The sequence below is a fragment of the Oryctolagus cuniculus genome, chromosome 11 (genome assembly GCF_964237555.1).
Source record: "Oryctolagus cuniculus chromosome 11, mOryCun1.1, whole genome shotgun sequence".
Taxonomy (NCBI): Eukaryota; Metazoa; Chordata; class Mammalia; order Lagomorpha; family Leporidae; genus Oryctolagus; species Oryctolagus cuniculus.
In genome coordinates this window covers 76,335,566-76,354,044 of record NC_091442.1, presented here as the reverse complement: position 1 = coordinate 76,354,044, position 18,479 = coordinate 76,335,566, and positions in this window count along the sequence as shown.

The window sequence follows — 18,479 nt, the reverse complement described above, 5'->3', positions numbered from 1 at the left end:
GATCCAAATGCCTTAAGGGCTGATTCTTGAGGCCAGAGTGCTATATAGGACATCTGCCATTCTATGAGTCTGCTGTGTATCCCGCTTCCCATGATGGATCGTTCTCTCCCTTTTTGATTCTATCAGTTAGTATTAGTAGACACTAGTCTCGTTTGTGTGATCCCCTTGACTCTTAGAATTAGCAGTGTGGTCAATTGTGAACTAAAATTGATAACTTGGACTAGTGAGATGGCATCGGTACATACAACCTTGATGGGATTGTATTGGAATCCCCTGGCACGTTTCTAACTCCACCATTTGGGGCAAGTCCAATTGAGCATGTCCCAAATTGTACATCTCCTCCCTCTTTATTCCCACTCTTATATTTAACAGGGATCACTTTTCAGTTAAACACCTAAGAATAATTGCGTGTTAATTACAGAGTTCAACCAATAGTACTAGAACAAAACAAAACAAAACAATACTAAAACGGATACAGTATTACATGGTATATCAACAGTCAGGACAAGAGCTGATCAAGTCACTGTTTCTCATAGTGTCCATTTCACTGCAACAGGTTTCCCCTTTGGTGCTCAGTTAGTTGTCGCTGATCAGGGAGAACATATGATATTTGTCCCTTTGGGACTGATTTAATTCACTCAGCATAATATTATTCAGATTCCTCCATCTTGTTGCGAATGACTGGATTTCTGTGGGGAGCAACTGGGAGCAACTCGGACTAGACTAAGTTACTGGAATTAAGACTTATTCTATGCATCTGCTCTCCCACAATATGGCGCTGAGAAGGGAGAAACAGCTTCTACACAGCTGCCTCCAGTTCAACCAATAAACTGTAGGACCTGCTCCTGATTGGAGGAGAGCAGCGTACTCGGCGTGTGGGTAGCAGAGTTGGGATTGGTGGAAGAGGACTATAAAGGAGGAGAGAGACAACATGCACCGGGAACATCTATCTGAAGGAACACCTGTGCAGCCCCCGAGAGAGCCGGCCGGCAGTGTGCCGCTCCCCCGCGGAAGTGGGGAATGTGGCAGGGGGAACCGCCCTTCCACAGAGGTGGAAGGGTCGGTAGCCAACCCGGGAAGAACCAGCAGCAAACCCGGGGAGGGCCGAGCAGACAAAAGAACAGCGCAGGGTCCTGTGTCGTTCCTCCACGAAGACGGGGAGCGACAATTTCATTGTTTTTGACTGCTGTATAGTATTCTATAGAGTACATATCCCATAATTTCTTTATCCAGTCTACTGTTGATGGGCATTTGGGTTGGTTCCAGGTCTTAGCTATTGTGAATTGAGCTGCAATAAACATTAAGGTGCAGACAGCTTTTTTGTTTGCCAATTTAAATTCCTTTGGGTAAATCCCAAGGAGTGGGATGGCTGGGTTGAATGGTAGGGTTATATTCAGGTTTCTGAGCAATCTCCAGACTGACTTCCATAGTGGCTTGACCAGTTTGCATTCCCACCAACAGTGGGTTAGTGTCCCTTTTTACCTACATCCTCTCCAGCATCTATTGTTGGTAGATTTCTGAATGTGAGCCATTCTAACTGGGGTGAGGTGAAACCTCATTGTGGTTTTGATTTGCATTTCCCTGATTGCTAGTGATCTTGAACATTTTTTCATGTGTCTGTTGGCCATTTGGATTTCCTCTTTTGAAAAATGTCTATTGAGGCCCTTGGCCCATCTCTTAAGTGGGTTGTTTGTTTTGATGTTGTGGAGTTTCTTGATTTCTTTGTAGATTCTGGTTATCAACCCTTTATCTGTTGCGTAGTTTGCAAATTCCCATTCTGTCCGTTGCCTTCTCACTCTCCTGACTGTTTCTTTTGCAGTACAGAACTTCTCAATTTGATGCAATCCCAAATGTTAATTTTGGCTTTGACTGCCTGAGCCTCCAGGATCGTTTCTAGGAAGTCTTTGCCAGTACCTATATCTTGCAGGGATTCTCCAATGCTCTCTAATAATTTGATGGTGTCAGGTCATAGATTTAAGTCTTTAATCCATGTTGAGTGGATTTTTGTGAAAGGTGAAAGGTAGGGGTCTTGCTTCATGATTCTGCACGTGGAAATCCAATTTTCCCAGCACCATTTATTGAATAGACTGTCCTTGCTCCAGGGATTGGTTTTAGATCCTTGATCAAATATAAGTTGGCTGTAGATGTTTGGGTTGATTTCTGGTTTTTCTATTCTGTTCCATTGGTCTATCCATCTGTTTTTGTACCAGTACCACACTGTTTTGATAACAGCTGGCTGTAGTATGTCCTGAAATCTGGTATTGTGATGCCTCCGGCTTTGTTTTTGTTGTACAAGATTGCTTTAGCTATTTGAGGTCTCCTATGTCTCCATATGAATTTCAGCATCATTTTTTCCAGATTTGAGAAGAATGTCTTCGGTATTTTGATTGGTATTGCATTGAATCTTTTTTTTAATTTATTTTTATTTTTATTTATTTATTTTTTTTTTGACAGGCAGAGTGGACAGTGAGAGAGAGAGACAGAGAGAAAGGTCTTCCTTTGTTGTTGGTTCACCCTCCAATGGCCGCTGCGGCCGGTGCGTGGCGGCCAGCACACCACACTGATCCGATGGCAGGAGCCAGGTGCTTATCCTGGTCTCCCATGGGGTGCAGGGTCCAAGTACTTGGGCCATCCTCCACTGCACTCCCTGGCCACAGCAGAGAGCTGGCCTGGAAGAGGGGCAACCGGGACAGAATCCGGCACCACAACCGGGACTAGAACCCGGTGTGCCAGCGCTGCAAGGCGGAGGATTAGCCTAGTGAGCCACGGTGCCGGCTATTGCATTGAATCTAAAATTGCTTTTGGGAGAATGGACATTTTGATGATATTGATTCTTCCAATCCATGAGCATGGAAGATTTTTCCGTTTTTTGGTATCCTCTTCTATTTCTTTCTTTAAGGTTTTGCAATTTATATCATAGAGATCTTTTACACCCTTGGTTAAGTTTATTCCAAGGTATTTGATTGTTTTTGTGGCTATTGTGAATGGGATTGATCTTAGAAGTCTTCCTCAGCCATGGCATTGTCTGTGTATACAAAGGCTGTTGATTTTTGTGCACTGATTTTATATCCTGCTACTTTGCCAAACTCTTCTATGAGTTCCAATAGTCTATTAGTAGAGTTCTTTGGATCCCCTAAATGAAGAATCATATCATCTGCAAAGAGGGATAGTTTGAATTCTTCCTTCCCAATTTATATGCCTTTGATTTCTTTTTCTTGCCTAATGGCTCTGGCTAAAACTTGCAGAACTATATTGAATAGCAGTGGTGAGAGTGGGCATCCCTGTCTGGTACCAGATCTCAGTGAAAATGCTTCTACTTTTCCCCATTCGATAGGATTTTGGCTGTGGGTTTTTCATAAATTGCTTTGATTGTATTGAGGAATGTTCCTTCCATACCCAGTTTGCTTAGAGTTTTCATCATGAAAGGTGTTGTATTTTATCAAATGCTTTCTCTGCCTCTATTGAGATCATCATATGGTTTTTCTTCTGCAGTTTGTTAATGTGGTGTATCTCATTGATTGTTTTGCAAACATTGAACCATCCCTGCATACCAGGGATAAATCCCACTTGGTCTGGGTGGATGATCTTTCTGATGTGTTGTTGCATTCTGTTGGCCAGAATTTTATTGAGGATTTTTGCATCTATGTTCATCAGGGATATTGGTCTGTAATTCTCTTTCTCTGCTGCATCTTTTTCCTGCTTAGGAATTAAGGTGATGCTGGCTTCATAGAAAGAATTTGGGAGGATTCCCTCTTTTTTGATTGTTCTGAATAGTTTGAGAAGAATTGGAGTTAGTTGTTCTTTAAATGTCTGGTAGAATTCAGCAGTGAATACATCTGGTCCTGGACTTTTCTTTGTTGGGAGGGCCTTTATTACTGTTTCAATTTCTGTCTCAGATATGGGTCTATTTAGGTTTTCTGTGTCTTCCTGGTTCAATTTAGGTAGGTTGCGTGTGTCCAGGAATCTATCCATTTCTGATAGATTTAACTGTTTGCTGGCATACAAGTCCTTGTAGTAATTTCTGATGATTCTTTTTATTTCTGTGGTGTCTGTTGTTACATTTCCTTTTTCATCTCTGATTTTATTGATTTGGGTCTTTTCTCTTCTTTTTTTAGTTAGTTGGGCTAATGGGGTGTCAATTTTGTTTATTTTTCAAAAAACCAGCTCCTCGTTTGGCTGATTTTTTGTAATGTTTTTTGGGATTCAATCCTGTTGATTTCTTCTCTGATTTTAATTATTTCTCTTCTCCTACTAGATTTGGGTCTGGTTTGCTGCAGATTTTCTAGATCCTTGAGATGCATTGAAAGCTCATTTATTTGGTGCCTTTCCAATTTCTTGATGCAGGCACCTATTGATAAAATCTTTCATCTTAACACTGCTTTTGCTGTATCCCATAAGTTTTGGTATGTTGTGCTGTTATCCTCATTTACTTTCAGAAAGTTTTTGATTTCTCTTTTGATTTCTTCTATGACCCATTGTTCATTCAGGAGCATGTTGTTCAATATCCATATGTTTGCATATGCTCTAGGGATTTCTGAGTTGCTAATTTCCAACTTCATTCCTCTATGGTCTGAGAAGCTGCATCATGATTCTAATTCTTTTGAATTTGCTGAGACTTGCTTTATGGCCTAGTATGTGGTCAATCCTAGAGAAGGCTCCATGTACTGCTGAGAAGAATGTAAATTCTTTATGTGTAGGATGAAAAGTTCTGTAGATATCTGTTAGATCCATTTCAGCTATAGTGTTGCTTAAATCTACTGTCTCCTTGTTGATCTTTTGTCCTGTTGATCTGTCTATTTCTGAGAGTGGAGTATTGAAGTCCCCCAGTTCTATTGTATTGGAGTCTAAGTCTCCCTTTAAGTTCCTTAACAAATCTTTTCAATAAACTGGTGCCCTGTAATTAGGTGCATATACATTGATAATCGTTATGTCTTCCTGTTGAATTGATCCCTTAATCATTATATAGTGCCCTTCTTTGTCTCTCAACAGTTTTTGTGTTAAAGTTTATGTTGTCCGATATTAAGATGGCTACGCCCACTCTTTTTTCATTTCTGTTGGCATGGTATATCTTTTTCCAGCCTTTCACTTTCAGTCTGTATGCATCTTTGTTGGAAAGATGTGTTTCTTGTAAGCAGCAAATAGATGGGTTTTGTTCCTTTACCCAATCAGCCAATCTATGTCTTTTAACTGGACATTTCAGGCCATTAACGTTCAATGTGACTATTGGTAAGTAGTAACTTTGCCCTGTCATTTGCCAAAGATATTTTCTGATATATGCTTTGAATTCCCTGTGATCTTTTGCTGTGAGGTTTCCTTCCTTTACCTTCTTTCATATTGATGGCCGTGTTTCTTTGTTTCTGTGTGTAACACATCTTTAAGCATCTTTTGCAGGGCTGGACGAGTGGCGACAAATTCTTTCAAATTTCTGTTTGCTATGAAAGGTCTTTATTTCACCTTCATTCACAAATGAGAGCTTTGCAGTATATAATATTCTGGGCTGGCAGTTTTTCTCTCTTATTACCTGGGCTATGTCTTGCCTTTCCCTCCTAGCCTGTAGGGTTTCTGATGAGAAGTCTGCTGTGAGTCTAATTGGAGATCCTCTGAGAGTAATCTGATGTTTCTCTCTTGCACATTTTAAGATCTTTTCTTTATGTTGCACTGTGGTGAATTTGATTACAATGTGTCGTGGTGAGGATCTCTTTTGGTCATGTTTACTAGGTGTTCTATGAGCTTTCTGTACTAGGATGTCTCTGTCCTTCTCCAAACCCGGGAAGTTCTCTGCAAGTATCTCACTAAAAAGGCCTTCTAATCCTTTCTCTCTCTCCATGCCTTCAGGAACTCCTAGAACCCAAATGTTGGGTTTTTTAATAGTATCCTGTATATTCCCAACAATATTTTTTGGATTACTAATTTCCTCTTCTTTTCTTTGGTTTGACTGTATACTTTCCTGTGCTCTGTCTTCTAAGTCCAATATTCTCTCTTCTGTTTCACTGACTCTGTTTTTAAGGCTCTCTAATGTGTTTGCCATTTGATCTATTGAGTTCTTCATTTCATTTTGATTTCTCTTCACTATCATACTTTCCTGTTCTACTAGTTTCTGCGTTTCATTTTGTTTCCTCCTTAGATTTCATTTTCTCAAAGGAGATTTTCTATCCTGTCCAGTAAGGAGTTCCGTAGCTCAAGCATTTGTTTTTGAGAACTTCTAATTGTTCTTAGCATAAATTTTTTGAAATCCGTATCTTGCATTTCTTCCATCTCATCATTTTCATAATCTTGGCTTGGGGTGTCTTGTTCATTTGTGGGTGTCATAATGTCTTCCTTGTTCTTGTTTCCTCAGTTTTTGCATTTGTTGCTTGGCATTGTGGAGATATCTTTTGATTCTTCTTCCCTCGCTGTGGTGTTTTTTTCTTGTTATACTATGACTGTATTAAGTGGACTGTCTGCTTTTGATGGAGCCTTAGAGGCTTGGGATAGGTGTGGCCTGAGAGCTTTGTTTGGTTCCTCAGGGTTAAGGGTGTGCCAGAGGTGACACTCCCAGGTTAGGCGTGGTAAATCTCTCTCTCTTTCTTTCTTTCTTTTTTTGATTCAAAAGGGAAGTAATTCTGCACAGCTCACATTCCAGCGCTGGTGTGTTGATTCTGCTGCTGGTGTCCTGAACTGTGGGCTCCAACGCTCTCCACGCAGATCCACTGTGAATCACTGGTTCCAGAAGAGTTTCCTCTGCTGTTTCTTCCCCTACTGTTCCTTGAACCTGCAGTATCTCCACTTTCATTAAACTGTCTCTTGCTGGACTATCAGTGTGCTTCCTTCCTATTCCACCATCTTGCTGCTCTCCAAAACAATATAATTTCTACACAAGATAATACCAATGCAATTTATTACACAGGACAATAAATACTTTCAAATATATTATCTCATTTGCAGATTAACTAAAATTGTAATTGCCAATGAGATAATTTATTTAAAGTCTTTTTCTTTTATAAATCATTTCACAGATGTAGCTTTGTTTTTTGCTATCATGTAAATATATTTTAATCCCCAACTTTCCAAAGAATTAAAATGAGGTATATTTGAAGAAGTAATACTGAATCATGAAACTGGAATAAGATTTGACAATAGCTTGCAACCATACTTGTGACAAAATTTAAACTTACTAACTCACAGATTTTTATGTAATCACATCCCAGTCTTCAATTTGTAATGTTGTCCTTCTTGTCTGCTAACATACAGCAAACTAGTTTTTTTTCATTACTCTAAATTTTACCACTTCCATTCCCACTTGCTACTTATATTTCTTCTGTCTTTGCACGGCTGACTCCTGATCATTTCCATATGAGTATTCCCCATCACCTGATCTAAAGTATCATCAAGCTTTCTATAATCTTTTGTATAATACTCATCACCATATAATAATTTCCTGTTCTCATTTATTTTCCTTATTTATTGTTAGCCTCCTCCCCATAGAAATAATCTCCATGAAATCAGAAGGCTTACTTTAGCTATTCATCATAATTTTGCCAGAACTATTGCAGAAAGTTGGTTCTGAACATACACTTTTAAAAAGAATGTAGGATACTTCTACCCTGAACACATCCATTGGTGCTAAGGGATACAGTTTCAGAGGAGTAGATTGTCTTATTAAAGGAAACACAGTTTCCTGGATTTGGATTCCAGAGCTTGTCTACTTTACCATGCCAACTAGAACTAATTAATTTATACTTTAAATTCTATTAGCCACAATTCATAGTTCCACATTCAAATTCACAGCAAGTAGCATAAGTCTGCTGTATTTCCATGAAATCAAGAATTATTTACAGAGTTCTGGTAGAAAGGTAGGCATTTTGCTGATCAAATAAAAAGAAATGCTGACACACTGTTTGATAACAAAACAAAAAGTAAATGTATATAAGAAATACTTATAGTCAGAAGAATCTTAAATGTACTTGTTATGCTTTGGGATTTGGCTCCTCAGACTTTGTTACATTTAAATCCCAATATGTTATGCTAATGGTTAATGGACTAATAGCTGATGGATTAGAATGGAGACATGATCTATAAGGTGTCTGAATGTGGGGCCTGTGGGAAGTGGTTGGATTGAATTAGGTTGTCAAGAGGGAGCTCTGTGACAAAATCATAATGACTTTATCAGGAGAGATTAAAGAGAGGGTAAATGAAGAGGGTGCGTCCTTGCTGATTTCTGGCTCACATTCTGATCCTCCATCTGCATTTGTTCTACCATCCATTGCTCTCTTCAGATATCAGGATAATAGGGTTACCTAACATTGGACTATGAAACTCCAAAACCATTAACCAAAATAAAACTTCTTCCTTCTTAATAAGCTCCATGCAATTATTTTAGTGGAAATAATGAAAATCAAATACAAGCGCTCAGAACTCCAATGAGGAAGTGACATTGGAAGGAGCGTGTTCAAGAGGCTTATTGACTTTTGATGATTCTAATCTATTATCAGAATATCTATTATTGTTTTTAATAGTCTCAACAGAGGCATAAAAATGACCAAGGAATGATAGTGTTACAGGAGTTTGGAGTCAGTTCTTTGTCTCACAGTGATGAAGAATTATGATGTGGACAATAAAGGGGGGTGGTGAACAAAGCAAGTGAAAGCATGTTTTATTGAGAAACAGATACTCCTGCTTGCCAATGGAAGTCCTTAAAGGAAGAGCCATAGGGAACTTACATAGGGATTGATCAGTTCTTCTACATAGTTTCAATACCTCAGGAGTCAGCTTTGTTTTCTTTTCTTTTTTTTTTTTTTTTTCTATGCCTCTCATTTAGCAATCATGGTTCCTGATAAGTTTACAAACATTACCTTGTTGACCACTTGGAAGATGGGACAGTTGAGAAATATTGTTGACTTGACCAACTCAGCACTTGAGAAGTGTTGTTTTATGGTGTGTTCTGGGATTCTGTGGTCACAAGTAGAAGTTTAATCAACTGTGCCACAGTGCCAGCTCCAGAGCTCCTTTCTCTAATATATCTCTTAATAGCTTGGTGAATAAAGTATCCTGTTAGCACTTTTGTAGTTAGTATGCAGGTAACACAGAAGCCTGCTCCAAATTCCTATGTCTAGTAGTTTGTATTCCTTCTTCTACCTTTATATGTGAAAATTATGCCTTCTCAAATCATTGAATAATGTAGACCATCACTGAGCCAAATTTGTTTTCCATCAAGTCATCTGCTAAAGCCACTTCCAGCTGAATTAAACACACTAAATCCAGCATGAGGTAAGCTTATTTTTGTCAATATATTCGTCCTCATCCTGTAATATATTCTATTATCTTTGGTATAAGTCCTTTCACATCAATTTGTACATATATGTCCCAAGGTTCTGCTAATATGAGTTTGTAAAACCTTGCAGTTCTTTTAGAGCAAAACTGTTTCTTCCTATGCATGACCTTTTACTCCTCTCCTGGATCCTAGTAAAACATAATTTTGGAGAGATCCCAAGATGGCAGAATAGGGAGGGGGCTTGTTGCTCTCGTCTAGAGGAAGACAGTTTACAAAAGGAGGAGAGGGTGTAATCTCAGGGAAAAGTTAGGGAGGAAACTGCAGTGGAAACTCCATGAAAGTTACAGGGATGTTGTATATCTACATAGAGCGTATGGATACACAACATGAGCATGGACACAACACAGGACCCCAGAGCTGAGAGCCTCAGCACTAGCTTTGGAGAGTGAGGTGACCAGACAGCAGCAGCTCAAGCTGCGGGGAAAGCCTGGCACGAGTCTGGCCCGGAGCCCGGGGCAGCGTGGGGGGGGGGGGGGGGGGGCGCAGTGCACCTGCCAACCTAGAAGGAAAAAAAAGGCCATGTTTCTCTCTCTCTGACATCCAGATAACAGCACCCTGCAAGCAGCTGAGAGAGGGTAGGCACCATTTTGGAAATATATAACAGCTGTGCTAGCCTGTGTCTGTGCACCCAGCAATCAGCCAAAAGGAGAAGCCTGAGTTTGTCTGGGAGGACTGACAGTGGGCTGGGCACCTACATGGGACTCTGCAGTGCCCCCAACCTCTCTCAGCATGTCACAAGCTCTGGGGCATAAGTTGCCTGGATGGAGTACCCACAGGCGGCTGGCTCTGGGAGTGTCTCTGCCTCTATATCGATGGGAAGGACTGGCAGGCCAGAGTGGGGCAATGGTGGGAACCTTGTATGCTGGGACATGAAAACACTACGGCTGTGTGTGAGGGCACAAGGTATGGCTAGGTCTCTGGGAAGTTGCTGTGGGTAGCACCACATGGCTTGGGGCTTCCTGATTGCCTGGGGTGGGTCATTACTGTGGAATGCACACTCACACTGAGGATTGCATAGATCCTTTGTGTGCATTTTGTGGCAGCATGGATGAATATTGCACCCACTGAGGCTAGTGCCCGGGCATTGGGCATTGGTCGCCTTGGAGGAGAGGAGGTGAGGGTGCAAGTATAACAACAGAGCTGATCAAACCCTCCACTCTGAAAAAAAAATGATCTACTATGCCAAATTTAGGGGTCACCTTAGATAATCCCCTTACCCTGGAGCACTGAACAGAGCTCCCTGGACATAGCAACACATGCTTCCGGATATTTACTAAATAAACACTCTACTAAGCCACAGAGGCATAGTCTAAAGATAAAAGCCATCAAAGGAAAAATAAAACTATCTCCACAAATGCCTAAAAATAGACAGAGTAATACAAGAAACAAGAATAAAGAAGACAACATGATATCTCCAAAGGAAAACAGCAACACCTTAATACTAGAATGTGAAGATGAAGAGATTGGTGAATTGCCAGATATGGGAGTCAAAAAAATAATCATATGATTATTCAGGAGCAAATCAACAAATTAAAGAAATCCATATGTGACATCAATGGAAATTCTGCCCATGAAAGAGATTTTAAAGAGAAATCAAAATGAAATATTAGAATGAAGAATCCAATAGATCAAATAAAAATGTGAGGCAGAAGAAAGAGTATCAAAGGAAGAAGATAAATCTCTAGAAATTTTACAGTAAGACCTCCCCAAAAATAAGAAATTAGAAAAGTTAATCAGAGTGTTGGAGATTCATGGGATACTATCAGACGGCCCAACATATGGATCTCAGGAGCTCCTGAGGGCATGGAAATAGAGAATAGATTAGAAGGCCTTTTTAGTGAAGTAATTACAGAAAACTTCCCCAATTTGGAGAAAGAAAGGGACATCCAAGTACAGAAAGCACATAGAAGTCCTTATAGATGTGATCAGGAAAGATCTTCATCATGACACATTGTAGTCAAACTTTCCACAGTAAAACAAAAGATTCTAAGATGCACAGGAGAGAAAGGCCAGATTACTTTCAGAGGATCTCAATTAGACTGACAGCTGAGTTCTCATCAGAAACTCTACAGGCTAGGAGAGAATGGCAAGATATAGTCCAAATCTTAAGAGAAAAAAGCTGTCAACCCAGAATACAGCACCCTGAAAAGTTCTCATTTATAAAAGAAGGTGAAATAAGGACCTTCCATAACAAATGGAAATTGAAAGAATGTGTCACTACTCACCAGCCTTACAAAAGATGCTTAAGGAAGTGCTGCACACAGAAACACAAAGATAGTCATAATTTGAAAGAACGTGAAGGCAGAAAATCTCCCAGTAAAGGTACAAAGGAAATCCAAAGTAAACAATAGGAATATTTATGGAAAAATGCAGGATGCACATGGAAAACATTATACTTAGTAAAATAAGCCAGTTCCAAAACCACAAATGTTCTCCCTGATCTGTAGTAGCTTACAGAGTACCTAAAAGGTAGTCTATACAAGTGAAACTGACACTTTGCGATGTATTGGCTTTGAATAGCCCTTGTCTCAAGTGTTGAGGAAAAGTTTTTTTTTTTTTTTTTTTTTTTTTTTTTTTTTTTTTTCTCATACTATTTGTTGAACTCTTTACTTAGGGTAAAGTTAATCTTATGTGTACAAATCTAACTGAAGGGCCAGTGCTGTGGTGCAGTAGGCTACAGCCCTGGCTTGCAGCACCAGCATCCCATATGGAAGCCAATTCAAGTCCTGGCTGCTTCATTTCTGGTCCAGCTCCCTGCTCATGCACCTAGGAAAGCAGTAGAAGATGGCCCAAGTGCTTGGGCCCCTGCACCCATGTGGGAGACCTGGAGGAAGCTCCTGGCTCCTGGCTTTGGACTGGCTCATCTCTAGCCATTGGGGCTATTTGGAGAGTGAACCAACAGTTGGAAGACCTCTCTTTCTCTCTGTCTTTACCCTCTTTCTGTAATTCTTTCAAGTAAATAAAATCTCTTTTGAAAATAATAAAATTAATTGAAAATAGATCTTAGTAAAAAATAATACTGGGAATAGGAGAGGGAGGAGGAAGAAAGGAATGAGTGTTAATAGGAGAGTGGCTTGTGAGGAAAGAATCACTATGTTCCTAAATTTGTATATATGACATGCATGAAATTGGTATACCTTTAATAAAATGTTTCTAGGTTAGAAAAGAAAAATCCTAAGGGAGGTAAATTTTTCACTGCCTTTCTTGAGAGAAAATGGAAGTAGTTATTTTTGTTTTACTTATAGTTGTTAAATGAATAACTCTATGATAGTCATTTAATAAAATTTTCACAATGACCAGTAAAAAATGACATAATCTTAGTTATGGATACAGAGGCAGCATATGATTGCTATGGTGCATTTTGAGGAGAGTAAATATGTTCTCATGAGATTGCTGTTCCCAGGTGATTACCCTATGAAGTTTTTAACTTAGGTAAGTTTGTATCCTTCCACCTAAAGGGTAGGCTGCTTCCAAGCAGAAGCTCAAAGTGACGTGAGGTTTCAACATTTTCAGCTCCACTTGAGTTTATACAAATATTGCCCTTCCATGTCTCAGGGTCATACTTCCTCTCAATCAAAAACTCTTGTTAACATATGAGATAATTGACAAGCTTGGGAGTTCAGTTTATATCACATCTCGGCAACACATACAATTGAATGTAGTGTCTGATATTCAGTAATGTCAGCACTATAAATACAAAATAGAAATTTTGGAAAGCAATTAGTACTCAAAGACCTAGAAGGAAATAAAAAAGTTTGTGGATATTAAGAACTACAGTGAGTAAGGTGTTCCTTGGAGATGGAATCCAGGCTTCTAAGAAGAGACACAATTTGACTTAAGCATCAAGGACTTAGACAAAGATTCTTTGAATCAGATTCTCTAAAAAGAATTCAAAGTTATAGAATCCTTAGAGCTAAGTGGCAATGGAAAAAAATATAGTAAATACGTAAAATACATCTAAAGAGCTATTTTCATAGAAATTTCTGGCTTTGTGTGCTTTATAGGAAACTATTATCTATGTGAGATAAAATCTGAAGTAGAAAATCTAGTAAAACAATAATGAGGAAACCTAGAGAATAAAGAATTAAGAGTAAAATGAAGCCCAGGGAAGAGTTAATTATATAAGATATTCAAAGTAAATATGGTCTTTAAGCAGAAAATATAATGAACGATGCTCAATAAAAAAGAAAAACCAATATGAAGGAAAATTATATTCTTTCCAAAAATAATTTAGGGACATCAAACAATCTACCAATTAAATTAAGAATACCATGAAAATACAGGACTTATTAAAATCAAAATAACATTAACAGCCTGAAGACTTTAAAAATGTTTAAATTATAGACACTTGAATTTAAATTTTCTACATTATTCATGATCAATGAGAATTTATGGAGTGAATTAGAGTTTACACAGTAAGGTAAAATAAAGTAGTAAATGTTGATAAGGATAAAATTATGAGGGTTGAAAATGCTAAAATACATAAAAAATAAATTCATGAAATCCCAAACACAGGCAATAAATTACAAATAAAGAATGTGATTGAAATGATTTCTATTCAATATCATTTTGGCTCAATGAAAGTTGAATGAAAACACAAAAGTTAGTGTATTAGGAAAGTAGACAGGATGTGGCAGATACATATAAAACAAATATGAAAATAACCAATAAATACCATTTACTTTTGTTCATTTTTCTGGGCAGGGTGTTCACTTAATGTCTCAACACGTATGTAACCCCTGAGACAGTTATTATTAATATCTACATTTCCAAAAGAGGGAAGGTTAACAGAATGGATAAGTCATTTGCTGCACATCATGCAGCCGGAAAGTGGCAAAGTAAGAGTCAAACCTGCAAAATCAGACTCCAGATTGTAATTTATAACCACTTCTTTTGCATGTTAGATGATAATGAGGAGATGCCTGCACAATTAGATGGACTTTTAAATAGAAAAAAATGAATTACTGATTTCATTCCCCCTCCCTTTTTGATTCTAGAGTTACAGAATAAGGCTCTCAGAAAATCAGAAAAAAATTTATCAGTTATACATGATACGGTGGGGATGATATGGGAGGGCAAGAAATCAAGTAGACATCTTTCCTCTTCCTAACAAAACACAGCCAGTACATTTCTCACATTAAGGGAAAGGCTGTTTGTCTATGTAAACTGCAGCCAATTTGCATCTTTTCTACTTTTATTCCAGAAAAGTGAACAGAGAAGTGCTGACACAATATTTTCATTTCTATATATTTTTTTCTCTCTTTTTTTTATACATGCTACTATGTGACAGATCAAGGCTATAGTTTAAAGGACAAGATTCAAAATTAATGAAAAAAAATGAACTAGATACAATTCCAGTGGCCTCTGGAGACTTTTCAGGATTAAGATCAGCACTAAAACTCCATCTGTGATTATCACCTCCATCACCTGTTGTTAAAACAAGGCCGCAAGCTGCTTTTGTCTCTATGCTGCCCCAGAGAGACTGCTACCCCTGTTCCTTCTACTCCCTGCTTCCTCACAGAGTTATGACTTTAAGGTCTAGAAAGGAGATGATCTGCCTCTCTTAACACTCTAAAACAAATTACAGGAGGCTCTACTATTGCAGCCAATTTCAGAGAACAAAGATAAAGCATTTATTGTACTAGCAGTCCCTGCACCATAAATAGTAGATATAAACAGTCAGTTGCCACTAACAAGTGGCATCTTCAAAGAGTAGCCATGTAAACATGAGGAAAACATTTTAAAAATGACGTTACATGATTGGCTGGTGCCGCAGCTCACTAGGCTAATCCTCTGCCTTGCAGCGCCAGCACACCGGGTTCTAGTCCCGGTCGGGGCGCCGGATTCTGACCCGGTTGCCTCTCTTCCAGGCCAGCTCTCTGCTGTGGTCCGGGAGTGCACTGGAGGATGGCCCAAGTCCTTGGGCCCTGCACCCGCATGGGAGACCAGGATAAGCACCTGGCTCCTGCCATCGGATCAGCGCAGTGCGCCGGCCGCAGCGCGCTGGCCATGGCGGCCATTGGAGGGTGAACCAACAGCAAAGGAAGACCTTTCTCTCTGTCTCTCTCTCTCTCACTGTCCACTCTGCCTGTCAAAAAATTAAAAAAAAAAAAATGAAGTTACATGATGAAAAAAGAATCCTGGTAAACAGCAGGAATTTTCTTCCCTTATACATTATCATTGCTTTGCAAGATGTGTGAACTGACTAAACAGTTGTTATTAATAACTGAGTTGAAATACGGTAGGGTGAAGCCACTAAGTCAATCTTTCCTCATAATCTATTTCCATTATGTGTCGTGGTGAGTGGATGGGAATGGGAAAACTGAGCTGTCAGATTCCCATGCGATTTTGTTTTATCTTCTGTGATTTCTACACCTGAACTCACATGAAATTAATCTATCCAGCTTGTACCTGGGTGTTCAGTTTACACCCCACTTCTGCATATTTTAAACAAGTAATAAAAAAGACTTGTGAAAAATCTGTCCCCTTTAGTCTATGGCTGAGCTTTCAAATTTATTTCACATAAACATTTTATCTCATGATGTTAGTTTAAGTACATGATAAAGAAAACAATCAGATGTCTGTAAACATTTTAATTTTTTAAATGAAAACTGGCAAATCTGTATGTGGTCATGATTCACATATGTTTCATAAAGTATTCACATGACAGGAATTTCTTGTTGAGTGCCCCAGGATTAAGGAAGTATGGAACTGGTTTGAGAAGCACATCAATTGCTTGCCTATTTGTTCTTAATCTGACTGCACACTTTTTTAAAAAAAATATTCCCATTAGTGGAAAGGAATGTACACATTACTGCTATATCAAGAGAGCCACTTCCTTTATTTTTCTCCAGGAAACTTATTTAATAAAATTGTGAATGTATGCTCATGGTATATCTATAGCCACTCTGTTTATTGATTCATTTGCTGTAGAGAAACATCTTAGTGTGATATAACCCCATTTATCTATTTTTGTTCTTATTTCCTATGCTTTTCTGGTCTGATAATTTGTCAATGTCTTAGAGAGTTTTCTCTATGTTTTCCTCTAGAATTTTCATAATTTCAGGCTTTATATTTATATTCCTTACCGATTTTTAGCTGATTTTACGCGTGGTGTAAGATGGGGGTCTTATTTTAAACTTTTCCTAATACCATTTATTGAAGAGACTATTGTTTGTCCTAGTAGTATTTGTCAAAACAAGTTGGTTACAGAAGCATACATTTATTTCTGGGGTTTCTATCCTATTCCATTTTCCCACATGTCTAATTTTACGCCACTGCCACACTACTTTCATTATAATAGCTATGGAGTATGTATTGTAATGTGGCATTGTGTTGTCATTGGCCTTGTTTTTACCACTCAAAATTGCTGGCTATTCAAGGTCTTTTGTGATCTCCTATGAATTTCAGGATTATTTTCCCCTAATCCTGTGAAGAATTTCAATATTTTGATGTGGATTATGTTGAATCCATTTTCTGTATTTAGTATGAACTTTTTGGTAATTTTAATTTGTCCAATTGTGAACATGGGAGGTCCTTCCATTTTTTTTTTTTTTTTTGAGTAGTGTTTAAGTACTTTAAAGTAGTGTTGCAATTTTCATTGTACAGGCATTTCACATCCTTTATTAAATCTATGCCAAAGTAAAACCAACATTTTGGAACAGCAGGTTAAGTTACCACCTGTAACACCAGCATGCTTTATCAGCAGAATGCAAGTTCAAGTCCTGGCTGTTCCACTTCCTATTCAGCTTCCTGCTAGTGTACCTGGGAATGCAGCAGAAGTTGGCAACACTACTTGGGTCCCTACTAATCGTGACGGAGACCTGGATGGAGTTTCTGACTCCTGGCTTTGGGTCTCTGTCTCTCTTTCCCTCTGCCTTTGAAATACATAAATCTTTTTGAAAAATCTATCCTGAAATATTTAATTTTTTAGCTAATGTGAATGGGATTGGTCTTAAAAGTTGTTTCTCAACAAGATCATTGTTTTGTGTTTATTTTGTTCCCTGAAAATTTGTTGAATTATTTCATAGTTCTAGCAGTCTTTTGGTAGAGTCTTCAGATACCCCAATACATAGAATCACCTTATTTGCACACAGCTTAATTTGACTTCCTCCTTTCTTATTTGTTTTCCTTGCCTAATGACTCTGGCTAAAACTTCCAGGACTAAATTGAACAAGAGTTGTGAAAATGGACAACTTTGCTGGTTCCACATCTTAGTGGTAATGTTTACAGCTTTTCTTTGTTCAACATAATTTTGATTGTGGGATTATCACATATACTCTTTATTGTGTTGAGGTATGTTCCTTATATACCTAATTGCTCAACGTTTTTATTATGAATGAATATTATATTTTATCAAATGCTTTCTCTGTGCCTATTAAGATGGTTTTGATTTTTGCAATTTAATGTGTTGATGCAATACATCACAGTAATTTATTTGTGTATGTTGAAACATCCTTGCATCCCTGAAATAAATCCCATTTGGTCAGGGAAAATGATTTTTTATTGGATATTTGGATTATTGGAGTGGATATTGGTTCCATTCATTGGATTTTATTGATGATTTTTTCACCTATATTCATCAGGGATGTTTGTTTATGGTTTTCGTGTGTGTATGTATCTGTGTGTGTGTGTGTGGTTTTGGATTTAGGGTAATTCTGGCCTTATACAATGAGATTGAAAGGGTTCCCTCCCTTTGAATTATGTGAGAAGAATTAGTGTTAGGTCTTCCTTAAGTTTGGTAGAATTCAGCAAGGGGGCCATGCTGTATTAAACTTTTCTTCACTGGAAATCTGTATTAAAGATTCAGTTTCATTACTGGTTATTGCTCTGTTTAGGTTTTCATTGGCTTCATTATTAAGTTATAGTAAATTATATTTTTCAAGAAACCTGTCACTTTCTTCTGCATTTGCAATAATGATTTTAATAATCCCTTGCACTTCTATGTTATCAGTTGTGATGTCTCCTTTTTCATCTATGATTCTATTGATATGAATTGTTTCTCTATTTTTTCTTTGTTGGCACAGCTGAAGTTTATCAATTTTATTTAGCTTTCAGAAAAATAAATCTTCATTTCATTAATCTTTTGTATTTCTAAAATTTCTATTTTGTTTATTTCTTCTTTATTTAGCTTTATTTCTTTATTTCTACCACTCTAAAGGGTCTTTTT